This window comes from Rutidosis leptorrhynchoides, chromosome 6 (genome assembly GCF_046630445.1).
Source record: "Rutidosis leptorrhynchoides isolate AG116_Rl617_1_P2 chromosome 6, CSIRO_AGI_Rlap_v1, whole genome shotgun sequence".
NCBI classification, from domain to species: Eukaryota; Viridiplantae; Streptophyta; class Magnoliopsida; order Asterales; family Asteraceae; genus Rutidosis; species Rutidosis leptorrhynchoides.
Window position 1 is genome coordinate 348,958,449 of NC_092338.1, and position 18,373 is coordinate 348,976,821.

The following is an 18,373-nucleotide window of genomic DNA, read 5'->3' on the forward strand; positions in this document are numbered from 1 at the left end:
AAACGAAGTAGAAAATCAACTGAACAAAAGAATTAAGATTCTCCGATCTGATAGAGGTGGTGAATATCTTAATGATGAATTTCGTGATCATCTACGGGGTTGTGGGATAATCTCACAATTAGCTCCTCCTAGAACACCACAACATAATGGTGTGGCTGAAAGGAGGAATCGAACATTACTTGATATGGTTCGATCCATGATGAGCCGCACAATGCTTCTAATCAGTTTTTAGGGTTACGCCCTACAAACTGCCGCAAGGATCCTTAACCTCATCCCAACCAAGAAAGTTTCCAAAACACCTTATGAGATATGGCATGGTAAAACTATGTCTCTCTCATATCTAAGAATCTGGGGTTGTGAGGCTTACGTTCGTCGTAAAGCTCAAGATAAACTTGAACCCAGATCTGAAAAGTGTTTATTTGTTGGTTACCCGACTGATTCCTTTGGATATTTGTTTTACAACCCTACTGAGAACAAAGTCTTTGTGTCTCGAAGGGGAGTCTTCCTTGAAAAGGATCTCATATCGAAAGGAACCAGTGGGAGCAAAATTGACCTTGAAGAAATTCAAGAATCAACCGACATGGAAACCGATATTGGAACCGATTCTCCTCAAGAGGTCGACGAGCCTGCAATTGAAAGAGAAACTGACCTACAGCCACCACCCATACGTAGATCTGATATAGTGCGTCGAACACCAAAGAAATATAGTTTACACATATTTGAGGGTGATGACGAAAATATAGATTCTGATGAACCTATTACCTATCAGGAAGCGATGACAGGCCCCGAGTCTGCCAAATGGAAGGAGGCTATGGACAACGAGATCCAATCCATGCATGATAATCAAGTCTGGATCTTGATTGATCATATACCAGGTATTAAAACTATTGGGTATAAGTGGGTCTTCAAGAAGAAGACCGACAAGGATGGAAATGTACACACATTCAAAGCCAGACTAGTGGCTAAGGGTTACACGCAACAATATGGTGTAGACTATGATGAAACTTTTTCACCAGTAGCTATGTTAAAATCCATTAGAATACTTCTTGCCATAGCTGCATTTTATGACTATGAGATATGGCAAATGGATGTAAAAACAGCTTTCCTTAATGGTAAACTAACAGAGGATGTGTTTATGACACAACCTGAGGGTTATGTACATCCTAAGTATCCTAATAGTATGTGCAAGCTTCAAAGGTCCATTTATGGACTTAAACAAGCTTCTCGTACCTGGAATCTTTGCTTTAATGAGAAGATCAGAGAATTTGGTTTTATTAGAGGCGAAGATGAGCCATGTGTCTATGTTAGGTCTAGTGGGAGTGTTGTAGTCTTCCTTGTACTATATGTCAATGACATATTACTCATGGGAAACGATATCCCGACACTGAAAGATGTCAAAGCTTGGCTAGGGAAATGTTTCTCCATGAAAGACATAGGAGATGCATCATATATTTTGGGAATAAAGATCTATCGAGATAGGTCAAGGAGATTAATTGGGCTAAACCAAAGTGCATACATAGATAAGATACTGAAGAAATTCGGTATGCATAACTCTAAGAAAGGGTGCATTCCTATGAACCCTGGAATGATATTGAGCAAGTCTCAATGTCCTAATTCTGACTTGGAGTCAGCTACCATGAGTCGTACTCCATATGCTTCAGCTATAGGATCGATCATGTATGCGATGATATGCACTAGGCCTAACGTGTCGTATGCACTAAGCATGACTAGTCGTTATCAGGCCAATCCTGGTGAAGCTCATTGGATAGCAGTCAAGAACATTCTAAAGTATCTTAGGAGGACCAAAGAGATGTTCTTGGTCTATGGTGGGAATGACGAGCTGAGCGTCAAAGGATACTCAGACGCTAGTTTTCAATCAGATAGAGATGATTGCTCTTCACAATCAGGATTTGTATTTATGTTGAACGGTGGGGCCGTCACATGGAGAAGTGGCAAGCAAAGTACTATTGCTGATTCTACGACAGAAGCCGAGTATATAGCGGTAAATGAAGCTGCTAAAGAGGCCATATGGATAAAGAAATTCATCGGGGATCTAGGAGTGGTTCCTACAATCCATGATCCAGTTGAGATTTTCTGCGACAATGTGAGTGCGGTTGTCTTAGCTCAAGAACCGAGGTCACAAAAGCGCACACGGCATATACTCAGAAAGTACCATTACATCCGTCAACTTGTAGCAGAAAATGACATATTATTAAGTAGAGTAGACACGACTAAGAACTTGGCTGATCCTTTCACCAAGCCTTTGCCACAGACTAAGCATGATGCTCATAGCATGTCTATTGGCATTCGTGTCATTGATGATAAAGTTTGATTGTATTTATTATGTTAAGTTTGAATCTTTAAACATTGGGCAATAATATATGTTGCAATTGATCTGATGATTAATATATTGAGATTATATTATACGCACGATGCGATCATTTCATTGTATATTGCCATGTTTTATTTTGCATGTTTTAACTTCCAATGAATATTATTTCATAAACTTCCACAGTCGGTCATTCTCTAAGGAAGAGAGAATTGAATTAAGGCTGCTATGAAGTGTAGTAATATAGGCTTATATGAAACTACATTCATGAGGAACTTGATAGTTGATTCAAGGTTCTGGAATGACCACACTTAGATGCTACTTCATGGTTTTAAGTCACAAGTAAGCTCTAAGATGGCAATATCATTTATCCTAGAGTGGATATGTTGAAATGTCCCGTTCTTATTGATTAAAAACGTTCCATATTAATTGATTTCGTTGCGAGGTTTTGACCTCTATATGAGACGTTTTTCAAAGACTGCATTCATTTTAAAACAAACCATAACCTTTATTTCATCAATAAAGGTTTAAAAAGCTTTACGTAGATTATCAAATAATGATAATCTAAAATATCCTGTTTACACACGACCATTACATAATGGTTTACAATACAAATATGTTACAACAAAATAAGTTTCTTGAATGCAGTTTTTACACAATATCATACAAGCATGGACTCCAAATCTCGTCCTTATTTAAGTATGCGATAGCGGAAGCTCTTAATAATCACCTGAGAATAAACATGCTTAAAACGTCAACAAAAATGTTGGTGAGTTATAGGTTTAACCTATATATATCAAATCATAATAATAGACCACAAGATTTCATATTTCAATACACATCCCATACATAGAGATAAAAATCATTCATATGGTGAACACCTGGTAACCGACATTAACAAGATGCATATATAAGAATATCCCCATCATTCCAGGACACCCTTCGGATATGATATAAATTTCGAAGTACTAAAGCATCCGGTACTTTGGATGGGGTTTGTTAGGCCCAATAGATCTATCTTTAGGATTCGCGTCAATTAGGGTGTCTGTTCCCTAATTCTTAGATTACCAGACTTAATAAAAAGGGGCATATTCGATTTCAATAATTCAACCATAGATTGTAGTTTCACGTACTTGTGTCTATTTTATAAATCATTTATAAAACCTGCATGTATTCTCATCCCAAAAATATTAGATTTTAAAAGTGGGACTATAACTCACTTTCACAGATTTTTACTTCGTCGGGAAGTAAGACTTGGCCACTGGTTGATTCACGAACCTATAACAATATATACGTATATATCAAAGTATGTTCAAAATATATTTACAACACTTTTAATATATTTTGATGTTTTAAGTTTATTAAGTCAGCTGTCCTCGTTAGTAACCTACAACTAGTTGTCCACAGTTAGATGTACAGAAATAAATCGATAAATATTATCTTGAATCAATCCACGACCCAGTGTATACGTATCTCAGTATTGATCACAACTCAAACTATATATATTTTGGAATCAACCTCAACCCTGTATAGCTAACTCCAACATTCACATATAGAGTGTCTATGGTTGTTCTGAAATATATATAGATGTGTCGACATGATAGGTCGAAACATTGTATACGTGTCTATGGTATCTCAAGATTACATAATATACAATACAAGTTGATTAAGTTATGGTTGGAATAGATTTGTTACCAATTTTCACGTAGCTAAAATGAGAAAAATTATCCAATCTTGTTTTACCCATAACATCTTCATTTTAAATCCGTTTTGAGTGAATCAAATTGCTATGGTTTCATATTGAACTCTATTTTATGAATCTAAACAGAAAAAGTATAGGTTTATAGTCGGAAAAATAAGTTACAAGTCGTTTTTGTAAAGGTAGTCATTTCAGTCGAAAGAACGACGTCTAGATGACCATTTTAGAAAACATACTTCCACTTTGAGTTTAACCATAATTTTTGGATATAGTTTCATGTTCATAATAAAAATCATTTTCTCAGAATAACAACTTTTAAATCAAAGTTTATCATATTTTTTAATTAACTAACCCAAAACAGCCAGCGGTGTTACTACGACGGCGTAAATCCGGTTTTACGGTGTTTTTCGTGTTTCCAGGTTTTAAATCATTAAGTTAGCATATCATATAGATATAGAAAATGTGTTTAGTTAATTTTAAAAGTCAAGTTAGAAGGATTAACTTTTGTTTGCGAACAAGTTTAGAATTAACTAAACTATGTTCTAGTGATTACAAGTTTAAACCTTCGAATAAGATAGCTTTATATGTATGAATCGAATGATGTTATGAACATCATTACTAACTTAAGTTCCTTGGATAAACCTACTGGAAAAGAGAAAAATGGATCTAGCTTCAACGGATCCTTGGATGGCTCGAAGTTCTTGAAGCAGAATCATGACACGAAAACAAGTTCAAGTAAAATCATCACTTGAAATAAGATTGTTATAGTTATAGAAATTGAACCAAAGTTTGAATATGATTATTACCTTGTATTAGAATGATAACCTACTGTAAGAAACAAAGATTTCTTGAGGTTGGATGATCACCTTACTAGATTGGAAGTGAGCTAGCAAATTTGAAAGTATTCTTGATTTTATGTAACTAGAACTTGTAGAATATATGAAGAACACTTAGAACTTGAAGATAGAACTTGAGAGAGATCAATTAGATGAAGAAAATTGAAGAATGAGAGTGTTTTTAGGTGTTTTTGGTCGTTGGTGTATGGATTAGATATAAAGGATATGTAATTTTGTTTTCATGTAAATAAGTCATGAATGATTACTCATATTTTTGTAATTTTATGAGATATTTCATGCTAGTTGCCAAATGATTGTTCTCACATGTGTTAGGTGACTCACATGGGCTGCTAAGAGCTGATCATTGGAGTGTATATACCAATAGTACATACATCTAAAAGCTGTGTATTGTACGAGTACGAATACGGGTGCATACGAGTAGAATTGTTGATGAAACTGAACGAGGATGTAATTGTAAGCATTTTTGTTAAGTAGAAGTATTTTGATAAGTGTATTGAAGTCTTTCAAAAGTGTATAAATACATATTAAAACACTACATGTATATACATTTTAACTGAGTCGTTAAGTCATCGTTAGTCGTTACATGTAAGTGTTGTTTTGAAACCTTTAGGTTAACGATCTTGTTAAATGTTGTTAACCCAATTTTTATAATATCAAATGAGATTTTAAATTATTATATTATCATGATATTATCATGTATGAATATCTCTTAATATGATATATATACATTAAATGTCTTTACAACGATAATCGTTACATATATGTCTCGTTTAAAAATCATTAAGTTAGTAGTCTTGCTTTTACATATGTAGTTCATTGTTAATATACTTAATGATATGTTTACTTATCATAGTATCATGTTAACTATATATATATATATATCCATATATATGTCATCATATAGTTTTTACAAGTTTTAACGTTCGTGAATCACCGATCAACTTGGGTGGTCAATTGTCTATATGAAACATATTTCAATTAATTAAGTCTTAACAAGTTTGATTGCTTAACATGTTGGAAACATTTAATCATGTGAATATCAATCTCAATTAATATATATATAAACATGGAAAAGTTCGGCTCACTACAGTACCTACCCGTTAAATAAATTTCGTCCCGAAATTTTAAGCTGTTGAAGGTGTTGACGAATCTTCTGGAAATAGATGTGGGTATTTCTTCTTCATCTGATCTTCACGCTCCCAGGTGAACTCGGGTCCTCTGCGAGCATTCCATCGAACGTTAACAATTGGTATCTTGTTTTGCTTAAGTCTTTTAACCTCACGATCCATTATTTCGACGGGTTCTTCGATGAATTGAAGTTTTTCGTTGATTTGGATTTCATCTAACGGAATAGTGAGATCTTCTTTAGCAAAACATTTCTTCAAATTCGAGACGTGGAAAGTGTTATGTACAGCCGCGAGTTGTTGAGGTAACTCAAGTCGGTAAGCTACTGGTCCGACACGATCAATAATCTTGAATGGTCCAATATACCTTGGATTTAATTTCCCTCATTTACCAAATCGAACAACGCCTTTCCAAGGTGCAACTTTAAGCATGACCATCTCTCCAATTTCAAATTCTATATCTTTTCTTTTAATGTCAGCGTAGCTCTTTTGTCGACTTTGGGCGGTTTTCAACCGTTGTTGAATTTGGATGATCTTCTTGGTAGTTTCTTGTATAATCTCCGGACCCGTAATCTGTCTATCCCCCGCTTCACTCCAACAAATCGGAGACCTGCACTTTCTACCATAAAGTGCTTCAAACGGCGCCATCTCAATGCTTGAATGGTAGCTGTTGTTGTAGAAAAATTCTGCTAACGGTAGATGTCGATCCCAACTGTTTCCGAAATCAATAACACATGCTCGTAGCATGTCTTCAAGCGTTTGTATCGTCCTTTCGCTCTGCCCATCAGTTTGTGGATGATAGGCAGTACTCATGTCTAGACGAGTTCCTAATGCTTGCTGTAATGTCTGCCAGAATCTTGAAATAAATCTGCCATCCCTATCAGAGATAATAGAGATTGGTATTCCATGTCTGGAGACGACTTCCTTCAAATACAGTCGTGCTAACTTCTCCATCTTGTCATCTTCTCTTATTGGCAGGAAGTGTGCTGATTTGGTGAGACGATCAACTATTACCCAAATAGTATCAAAACCACTTGCAGTCCTTGGCAATTTAGTGATGAAATCCATGGTAATGTTTTCCCATTTCCATTCCGGGATTTCGGGTTGTTGAAGTCGACCTGATGGTTTCTGATGCTCAGCTTTGACCTTAGAACACGTCAAACATTCTCCTACATATTTAGCAACATCGGCTTTCATACCCGGCCACCAAAAATGTTTCTTGAGATCCTTGTACATCTTCCCCGTTCCAGGATGTATTGAGTATCTGGTTTTATGAGCTTCTCTAAGTACCATTTCTCTCATATCTCCAAATTTTGGTACCCAAATCCTTTCAGTCCTATACCGGGTTCCGTCTTCCCGAATATTAAGATGCTTCTCCGATCCTTTGGGTATTTCATCCTTTAAATTTCCCTCTTTTAAAACTCCTTGTTGCGCCTCCTTTATTTGAGTAGTAAGGTTATTATGAATCATTATATTCATAGATTTTACTCGAATGGGTTCTCTGTCCTTCCTGCTCAAGGTATCGGCTACCACATTTGCCTTCCCCGGGTGGTAACAAATCTCAAAGTCGTAATCATTCAATAATTCAATCCACCTACACTGCCTCATATTCAGTTGTTTCTGATTAAATATGTGTTGAAGACTTTTGTGGTCGGTATATATAATACTTTTGACCCCATATAAGTAGTGCCTCCAAGTCTTTAATGCAAAAACAACCGCGCCTAATTCCAAATCATGCGTCGTATAATTTTGTTCGTGAATCTTCAATTGTCTAGACGCATAAGCAATCACCTTCGTTTGTTGCATTAATACACAACCGAGACCTTGCTTTGATGCGTCACAATAAATCACAAAATCATCATTCCCTTCAGGCAATGACAATATAGGTGCCGTAGTTAGCTTTTTCTTCAATAACTGAAACGCTTTCTCTTGTTCATCATTCCATTCAAATTTCTTTCCTTTATGCGTTAATGCAGTCAAGGGTTTTGCTATTCTGGAAAAGTCTTGGATGAACCTTCTGTAGTAACCAGCTAGTCCTAAAAACTGGCGTATGTGTTTTGGAGTTTTCGGGGTTTCCCACTTTTCAACAGTTTCTATCTTTGCCAGATCCACCTTAATACCTTCTTTGTTCACTATGTGACCGAGGAATTGAACTTCTTCCAACCAAAATGCACACTTTGAAAACTTAGCGTACAATTCTTCCTTCCTCAATACTTCTAACACCTTTCTCAAATGTTCACCGTGTTCTTGGTCATTCTTTGAGTAAATAAGTATGTCATCAATGAAAACAATGACAAACTTGTCAAGGTATGGTCCACACACTCGGTTCATAAGGTCCATGAAGACAGCTGGTGCATTAGTTAAACCAAACGGCATGACCATAAACTCGTAATGACCGTAACGTGTTCTGAAAGCAGTCTTTGGAATATCATCTTCTTTCACCCGCATTTGATGATACCCGGAACGTAAGTCAATCTTTGAATAAACAGACGAGCCTTGTAGTTGATCAAATAAGTCGTCGATTCTCGGTAGTGGGTAGCGGTTCTTGATGGTAAGTTTGTTCAACTCTCGGTAGTCGATACACAACCTGAATGTACCATCTTTCTTCTTGACAAACAAAACAGGAGCTCCCCACGGTGATGTGCTTGGTCGAATGAAACCACGCTCTAAAATTTCTTGTAATTGGCTTTGCAGTTCTTTCATCTCGCTGGGTGCGAGTCTGTAAGGAGCACGAGCTATTGGTGCAGCTCCTGGTACAAGATCTATTTGAAATTCAACGGATCGATGTGGGGGTAATCCCGGTAATTCTTTCAGAAATACATCGGGAAATTCTTTTGCAATGGGAACATCATTGATGCTCTTTTCTTCAGTTTGTACTTTCTCGACGTGTGCTAGAACAGCATAGCAACCTTTTCTTATTAGTTTTTGTGCCTTCAAATTACTAATAAGATGTAGCTTCGTGTTGCCCTTTTCTCCGTACACCATTAAGGGTTTTCCTTTTTCTCGTATAATGCGAATTGCATTTTTGTAACAAACGATCTCTGCTTTCACTTCTTTCAACCAGTCCATACCGATTATCACATCAAAACTCCCTAACTCTACTGGTATCAAATCAATCTTAAATGTTTCGCTAACCAGTTTAATTTCTCGATTCCGACATATATTATCTGCTGAAATTAATTTACCATTTGCTAATTCGAGTAAAAATTTACTATCCAAAGGCGTCAATGGACAACTTAATTTAGCACAAAAATCTCTACACATATAGCTTCTATCCGCACCCGAATCAAATAAAACGTAAGCAGATTTATTGTCAATAAGAAACGTACCCGTAACAAGCTCCGGGTCTTCCTGTGCCTCTGCTGCATTAATATTGAAAACTCTTCCGCGGCCTTGTCCATTCGTGTTCTCCTGGTTCGGGCAATTTCTAATAATGTGGCCCGGTTTTCTACATTTATAACAAACTACATTGGCATAACTTGCTCCGACACTACTTGCTCCGACACTACTTGCTCCGCCATTACTCGTTCCGACACCATTTGTTCCTTTCGTTCTATTAACCCCTGGTCCGTAGACCTCACACTTCACCGCGCTATAACCATTTCTTTTACACTTGTTGCAAAATTTGGTGCAGAACCCCGAGTGATACTTTTCATACCTTTGGCATAGCTGCTTCTGATTGTTGTTGTTGTTGCGGTTATTATTGTTGTTGGGATGATTGTTGTAGTTGTTGTTGTTGTTGTTGTTATTGTTGTTGTTGTTGTTGTTGGGCCGTTTGTTGTAGTTGCGATTGATGTTGCGATTGTTGGGATAATTGTTGCGATTATTGTTGTAATTGTTGTTGTTGTATTGGTGATTCTTATCACCGTTTTCCTCCCACTTTCTTTTGACTTGCTTCACATTGGCCTCTTCAGCAGTCTGTTCTTTAATTCTTTCTTCAATCTGGTTCACTAGTGTGTGAGCCATTCTACATGCCTGTTGTATGGAGGCGGGCTCGTGTGAACTTATATCTTCTTGGATTCTTTCAAGTAATCCTTTCACAAACGCGTCGATCTTCTCTTCCTCATCTTCGAATGCTCCCGGACACAATAGGCACAATTCTGTGAATCGTCTTTCGTACGTGGTAATATCAAATCCTTGGGTTCGTAACCCTCTAAGTTCTGTCTTGAGCTTATTGACCTCAGTTCTGGGACGGTACTTCTCGTTCATCAAGTGCTTGAATGCTGACCACGGTAGTGCGTACGCATCGTCTTGTCCCACTTGCTCTAGATAGGTATTCCACCATGTTAATGCAGAACCTGTGAAGGTATGCATAGCGTACTTCACTTTGTCCTCTTCAGTACACTTACTTATGGCAAACACCGATTCGACCTTCTCGGTCCACCGTTTCAATTTGATCGGTCCTTCGGTTCCATCAAATTCCAAAGGTTTGCAGGCAGTGAATTCTTTGTAGGTGCATCCTACACGATTTCATGTACTGCTAGATCCAAGGTTATTGTTGGTATGTAGCGCAGCCTATACTGCGGCTATGTTTGAAGCTAGAAAAGTACGGAATTCCTCTTCATTCATATTCACGGTGTGTCGAGTAGTCGGTGCCATTTCCTTCAAAATAGTCAAATGGAACAAGTTAATCATACAGAATATTAAGAGTAGTTAATAGTATTTCGTAGCATAATATGAACTCATTTATAAAAGCTTTTTCTTCATATTAGCATTTTATAAGTTTAAATTCGGGTAGTACCTACCCGTTAAGTTCATACTTAGTAGCTAATATACAATTCAACTACTACAATTCTATATGAAAAACTGATTATAATAATATTTCGTGTTCAAACTTTTACACAATATTTTACAAACTTACAATACCGCTTATTTTACATATAGCATGAAATATAGCACACAATAAATTTGATACAAGATGGTTGTGAAGATAATTCTAGCTAGTACACAAGTCGTTCAGCAAAGGCAATAAAGACACGTAATTCATACGTCCATAAACAAGTCATGCATTCTGGTTTTACTAGGATTACTTCCCATCCTTGGTCTTGTGGAACATAACCGTTATGGCCATTGATAAGACAGTGTGTTGTAACGTCGTCAAAGGGACGAGGGTTACGTAATGTCCAACAGTCCTGTAACAATCTAAAAACCTCATTTCTTACCCCAATTACCGACTCCGTCACTTGTGAGAACGTTTTGTTTAATAGTTGTAGCCCGATGTTCTTGTTCTCACTTTGGTGAGAAGCGAACATTACTAATCTGTAAGCATAACATGCTTCTTTATGTTGCATGTTAGCCGCTTTTTCTAAATCACGAAGTCCAATATTCGGATATATTGAGTCAAAATAATTTCTTAACCCATTACGTAAAATAGCATTTGGGTTCCCCGCAATATATGCGTCAAAGTAAACACATCGTAACTTATGGATTTCCTAATGTGATATCCCCCATCTTTCGAACGAAAGCCTTTTATAAACCAAGGCATTCTTGGAACGTTCTTCGAATGTCTTACAAACTGATCTCGCCTTAAATAGTTGTGCCGAAGAATTCTGACCGACTCTAGACAAGATTTCATCAATCATGTCTCCGGATAGGTCTCTTAAAATATTGGGTTGTCTATCCATTTTGTGTTTTTATACTGTAAAATAGACAAGAGTTAGATTCATAAAAAAAAATACTTATTAATACAAGCAATTTTTACATATATCATAAAGCATAAGCACACTATATTACATATATTACACCACACGAATACAACTATCTTATTCCGACTCGCTTGTTTCTTCTTCTTCGGTTTTGGTTCGTTTTGCCAAGTTTCTAGGGATATATGATGTTCCCCTAATACGAGCCGTCGTTTTCCACATTGGTTTAGAAAAACCTGGTGGTTTAGAGGTTCCCGGGTCATTGTTACAACTTAAGGACTTCGGGGGTTGACGATATATATAAAGTTCATCGGGGTTGGAATTAGATTTCTCTATTTTTATGCCCTTTCCCTTATTATTTTCTTTTGCCTTTTTAAATTCAGTTGGGGTAATTTCTATAATATCATCAGAATTCTCGTCGGAATCCGATTCATCGGAGAATTGGTAATCCTCCCAATATTTTGCTTCCTTGGCGGAAACACCATTGACCATAATTAACCTTGGTCGGTTGGTTGAGGATTTTCTTTTACTTAACCGTTTTATTATTTCCCCCACCGGTTCTATTTCTTCATCCGGTTCCGATTCTTCTTCCGGTTCCGATTCTTCTTCCGGTTCCGACTCTTCTTCCGGTTCCTCTTCGGGAACTTGTGAATCAGTCCACAAATCATTCCAATTTACATTTGACTCTTCATTATTATTAGGTGAGTCAATGGGACTTGTTCTAGAGGTAGACATCTATCACATAATATCAAACGCGTTAAGAGATTAATATATCACATAATATTCCCATGTTAAAAATATATAGTTTCCAACAAAATTTGTTAAGCAATCATTTTTCAAGTAAACACGGTCGAAGTCCAGACTCACTATTGCATCCTAACAAACTCGATAAGACACACTAATACAAAATTCTGGTTCTCTAAGACCAACGCTCGGATACCAACTGAAATGTCCCGTTCTTATTGATTAAAAACGTTCCATATTAATTGATTTCGTTGCGAGGTTTTGACCTCTATATGAGACGTTTTTCAAAGACTGCATTCATTTTAAAACAAACCATAACCTTTATTTCATCAATAAAGGTTTAAAAAGCTTTACGTAGATTATCAAATAATGATAATCTAAAATATCCTGTTTACACACGATCATTACATAATGGTTTACAATACAAATATGTTACAACAAAATAAGTTTCTTGAATGCAGTTTTTACACAATATCATACAAGCATGGACTCCAAATCTCTTCCTTATTTAAGTATGCGACAGCGGAAGCTCTTAATAATCACCTGAGAATAAACATGCTTAAAACGTCAAAAAATGTTGGTGAGTTATAGGTTTAACCTATATATATATATCAAATCATAATAATAGACCACAAGATTTCATATTTCAATACACATCCCATACATAGAGATAAAAATCATTCATATGGTGAACACCTGGTAACCGACATTAACAAGATGCATATATAAGAATATCCCCATCATTCCGGGACACCCTTCGGATATGATATAAATTTCGAAGTACTAAAGCATCTGGTACTTTGGATGGGGTTTGTTAGGCCCAATTGATCTATCTTTAGGATTCGCGTCAATTAGGGTGTCTGTTCCCTAATTCTTAGATTACCAGACTTAATAAAAAGGGGCATATTCGATTTCGATAATTCAACCATAGATTGTAGTTTCACGTACTTGTGTCTATTTTGTAAATCATTTATAAAACCTGCATGTATTCTCATCCCAAAAATATTAGATTTTAAAAGTGGGACTATAACTCACTTTCACAGATTTTTACTTCGTCGGGAAGTAAGACTTGGCCACTGGTTGATTCACGAACCTATAACAATATATACATATATATCAAAGTATGTTCAAAATATATTTACAACACTTTTAATATATTTTGATGTTTTAAGTTTATTAAGTCAGCTGTCCTCGTTAGTAACCTACAACTAGTTGTCTATAGTTAGATGTACAGAAATAAATCGATAAATATTATCTTGAATCAATCCACGACCCAGTGTATACGTATCTCAGTATTGATCACAACTCAAACTATATATATTTTGGAATCAACCTCAACCCTGTATAGCTAACCCCAACATTCACATATAGAGTGTCTATGGTTGTTCCGAAATATATATAGATGTGTCGACATGATAGGTCGAAACATTGTATACGTGTCTATGGTATCTCAAGATTGCATAATATACAATACAAGTTGATTAAGTTATGGTTGGAATAGATTTGTTACCAATTTTCACGTAGCTAAAATGAGAAAAATTATCCAATCTTGTTTTACCCATAACTTCTTCATTTTAAATCCGTTTTGAGTGAATCAAATTGCTATGGTTTCATATTGAACTCTATTTTATAAATCTAAACAGAAAAAGTATAGGTTTATAGTCGGAAAAATAAGTTACAAGTCGTTTTTGTAAAGGTAGTCATTTCAGTCGAAAGAACGACGTCTAGATGACCATTTTAGAAAACATACTTCCACTTTGAGTTTAACCATAATTTTTGGATATAGTTTCATGTTCATAATAAAAATCATTTTCTCAGAATAACAACTTTTAAATCAAAGTTTATCATAGTTTTTAATTAACTAACCCAAAACAGCCCGCGTCGTTACTACGACGGCGTAAATCCGGTTTTACGGTGTTTTTCGTGTTTCCAGGTTTTAAATCATTAAGTTAGCATATCATATAGATATAGAACATGTGTTTAGTTAATTTTAAAAGTCAAGTTAGAAGGATTAACTTTTGTTTGCGAACAAGTTTAGAATTAACTAAACTATGTTCTAGTGATTACAAGTTTAAACCTTCGAATAAGATAGCTTTATATGTATGAATCGAATGATGTTATGAACATCATTAATACCTTAAGTTCCTTGGATAAACCTACTGGAAAAGAGAAAAATGGATCTAGCTTCAACGGATCCTTGGATGGTTCGAAGTTCTTGAAGCAGAATCATGACACGAAAACAAGTTCAAGTAAGATCATCACTTGAAATAAGATTGTTATAGTTATAGAAATTGAACCAAAGTTTGAATATGATTATTACCTTGTATTAGAATGATAACCTACTGTAAGAAACAAAGATTTCTTGAGGTTGGATGATCACCTTACAAGATTGGAAGTGAGCTAGCAAACTTGAAAGTATTCTTAATTTTATGTAACTAGAACTTGTAGAATATATGAAGAACACTTAGAACTTGAAGATAGAACTTGAGAGAGATCAATTAGATGAAGAAAATTGAAGAATGAGAGTGTTTGTAGGTGTTTTTGGTCGTTGGTGTATGGATTAGATATAAAGGATAGGTAATTTTGTTTTCATGTAAATAAGTCATGAATGATTACTCATATTTTTGTAATTTTATGAGATATTTCATGCTAGTTGCCAAATGATGGTTCCCACATGTGTTAGGTGACTCACATGGGCTGCTAAGAGCTGATCATTGGAGTGTATATACCAATAGTACATACATCTAAAAGCTGTGTATTGTACGAGTACGAATACGGGTGCATACGAGTAGAATTGTTGATGAAACTGAACGAGGATGTAATTGTAAGCATTTTTGTTAAGTAGAAGTATTTTGATAAGTGTATTGAAGTCTTTCAAAAGTGTATAAATACATGTTAAAACACTACATGTATATACATTTTAACTGAGTCGTTAAGTCATCGTTAGTCGTTACATGTAAGTGTTGTTTTGAAACCTTTAGGTTAACGATCTTGTTAAATGTTGTTAACCCAATGTTTATAATATCAAATGAGATTTTAAATTATTATATTATCATGATATTATCATGTATGAATATCTCTTAATATGATATATATACATTAAATGTCTTTATAACGATAATCGTTACATATATGTCTCGTTTAAAAATCATTAAGTTAGTAGTCTTGTTTTTACATATGTAGTTCATTGTTAATATACTTAATGATATGTTTACTTATCATAGTATCATGTTAACTATATATATATCCATATATATGTCATCATATAGTTTTTACAAGTTTTAACATTCGTGAATCACCGGTCAACTTGGGTGGTCAATTGTCTATATGAAACATATTTCAATTAATTAAGTCTTAACAAGTTTGATTGCTTAACATGTTGGAAACATTTAATCATGTAAATATCAATCTCAATTAATATATATAAACATGGAAAAGTTCGGGTCACTACATATGTATGAGGAATCCTGATACAAACTATATTCTACTTTGACCTGTATTTAACGCTGTGCGTAAATGCCAGTCATAAGGGTGCAGATCAGGTACAATATGGGATGTGGTGGATGTCTATACAGTTGAAGTAATTTGTTCCTTCTTCTCATAGCAAGTTGAAGCGATATCTCTGGGCCCCTCGTTGATTTGTGATGCATTAAATGCATGGCCATGCTACGACTGAATTGATGCAATAGCAGTCTATTTGATCACCACAAATCTCTATCGAGAAATATAATCTTGAACGATGATGATTGACACTTAACCATGTCACACGTTCATAAAGATATCTAGAACAAAAGGATGATTGATATAAATCAAAATATAGGAGTGTAACGTAGCAGACTAGTTGTTACACATGGTGTGTCTTTAAGACTAGCCAATATTATTAATGTCAGTGCAAGTGGGAGTCTGTTGGAAATATGTTCTCGGGTTGGCTATGGTTCGACCGTGGTACATATATTCCGAAGATATGCCCATGACATTAAATAATAAAAGTCCATTTATCCTATTCGGTCACACACAAAGGCCAATCGTAAATTGTTTGATATACCTTCTAATCGGAAATTAATTTATTAATCATTAGTTAATGGTTTAATAAATTAAGTAAGTTTTTTTATGTGTGTACATATACTTACAAATCTAAATATGTAGAGATTTGATTAGATTTTGCAAATCATATTTTATATAATATATAAGACTTGATTTGATATAAATAAGATTTGATTTGATTTGTAAATCTTATTTTATATAAAGATTTGTAGTATAATCATATTTTATATAATATATAAGATTTGATTTGATATAAATAAGATTTGATTTGATTTGTAAATCATATTTTATATAAAGATTTGTACTATAATCATATTTTATACAATATATAAGATTTGATTTGATATAAATAAGATTTGATTTGATTTGTAAATCTTATTTTATATAAAGATTTGATTTTGCAAATCTTTCAAAATCTTTTCAAATCTTTATATTTGTATTATATGTATTATTGTATCAATTTTAATTCTATATAATACCAAATCTTGGTATTGAAAAGATATAGAAACTTGAGATACAAAAACACACATACAAAATGATATTTCTCTTTCTCTTTTTCAAGTAACCAAAATACTTGAGATCTATAATTGGGTTCGGTTTTGGTGGAAATAAGGAAAAAGAAAAGATCCGTTAAGTAGAAGGTATAGATTGAAACAAGGTTGGAACTTTGGGTGTCTACCGTTTAGAGGAACTCTTCTTTGGGTTTTTCAGATTTGATCTTCAAAAGGCTACAAAGGTTGTATTCTAATCTTCTCTTGTTTAATTTCGTTAATTTTGTTTTGTTTGCTAAAGTTTTGTACAATGATCCGTGGAAGAGTATGATTTTGTAAAGTTTTAAAAATGCTTCCGCTCGCTTTGAATTTGTATCATACTCCAACAGAATGAACGATCGATCTTCGTTACTAGTGAAGAAGATTCGAATTGCATTTAATTCAAAGAATTGGGAAGGTTTTAGGCCACAGTTTCCTAGGATTAGTTACAAAGTTAATCCTAGAACTGGTGAATCTCGAAGAATTGTAAAGTACAAACGGACAAAGACTATGAAGAAGTTACCGTTAAGGAGGTTGCCGCAAAATTGGAGACAGAGATTCAGATGGTGGTTTTATGATGATCGTTCAGAAGAAGCTGTGATTGTGCTTGATAAGGTGAATGAGAATGATATTGAATGCATTCGTGTGTTGGATCCGATTTGGTTGAGAAACTGTACCGAGGCTGACATTTTTACGTTGTACTATAATCGTATGCTCTATCGACGCGAGAACAAGGTGCAGGCTGAACAGTATGTGAAAGTAGCAAAGTTGTGCTACTTGAATAACATGGTGATTGATCCATACGAATGAACTGTATGATGACTGAAGATTTTTGATATAGAACTAGGTCTTAGGGGGAGTTTGTTGGTGCATAATCCCGAGTTCTATATTGTAATAAGTTCTATTTGTATTGTCGTTTACATTTCAGTCGTGTATAAACATTGTCATTGATACTTTGTGTTTGAATTGATCAAGCAATGACGTGAAATGGTTTAGAGCTGATTGGTTGGCAGCTCAGACCATCGACCGATGGTAGGGACCATCGGTCGAGGGACTTACACCGTCGGCCGTAGGTCAGAGACCACCGGCCGATAGTCGCTGTAACTATATATAAATACGGGTGTTGGGTTATATTGTTAGGTTACACACCCCACACCCTCTAGCCGTCGTATTTCGCTGTTACCATTGTCCCAGACCATACCCCAACAGAATACAATCATCTAGGCGTCGATTCTATCAATATTTCATTGGTTAGATTGATCCCAAAGTGAACAACGTATTCGATTCATCCTAGTTTAATGTTTTTCGCTTCTACTCTAGGTATAACGTTTAATCTAAGGTCCTAGATCGTCTACAGTTATTTTTTTCTTTAACCTTGATTTTCAATTATTTTGTTTGTATTAT